Raw genomic sequence first — 472 nt, forward strand, 5'->3', positions numbered from 1 at the left:
GGTCCGCATCCCACCCCCCTCTTCAAAGCCCTCCCTATTCTGGGGGGGGCAAATCATCTCGATAGGGTTCCTCCAAGCAGACGTTCGAAACCCCCCCCCCAACCCCCCAAATATGCCTTCCAGTCGCAGAGCTTAGGAAACTAGGGACCCCGGAGATTCAGTGGGGGGGGGTCCGTTTGCCCTTCCATCTCCCCCCCCAAAAAAACAAAAATTGGTAGCAGCATCTCCAGCTGGAGACTTGGGGGGTAGGAAGGAGATGACCTTGGGTATGAAGCCATCTTTCCACTGATGCCCACCCCACCACCTTGGGCGCCCCAGGCTTGGGTGGGCTTTCGCCTTCCACTGCCGCAGCCCCCCAGAGGAGAAGACAGCCCTTGAATAGCAATGAGGGGCCATCACAGCGCCCCCCCCACCCCCACCTTTCCCAGCACCAGATCCCTTCTGGAGAAGGGGCTTCCATCTCTCTCTCTCT

At 59.7% G+C, this 472-nt stretch overlaps 1 protein-coding gene across 1 annotated transcript in view; it reads right to left on the minus strand.

Moving 5' to 3' along the window:
• The window catches only part of LOC107122231 (sodium/potassium-transporting ATPase subunit alpha-3-like), a gene marked incomplete at its 3' end in the record, with an annotated part of 39,888 nt that overhangs the window by 37,918 nt on the left and 1,498 nt on the right, over positions 1–472 (minus strand).

Source organism: Gekko japonicus, unplaced genomic scaffold (assembly GCF_001447785.1).
Source record: "Gekko japonicus isolate JY-2015 unplaced genomic scaffold, Gekko_japonicus_V1.1 scaffold3934, whole genome shotgun sequence".
Classification (NCBI taxonomy): domain Eukaryota; kingdom Metazoa; phylum Chordata; class Lepidosauria; order Squamata; family Gekkonidae; genus Gekko; species Gekko japonicus.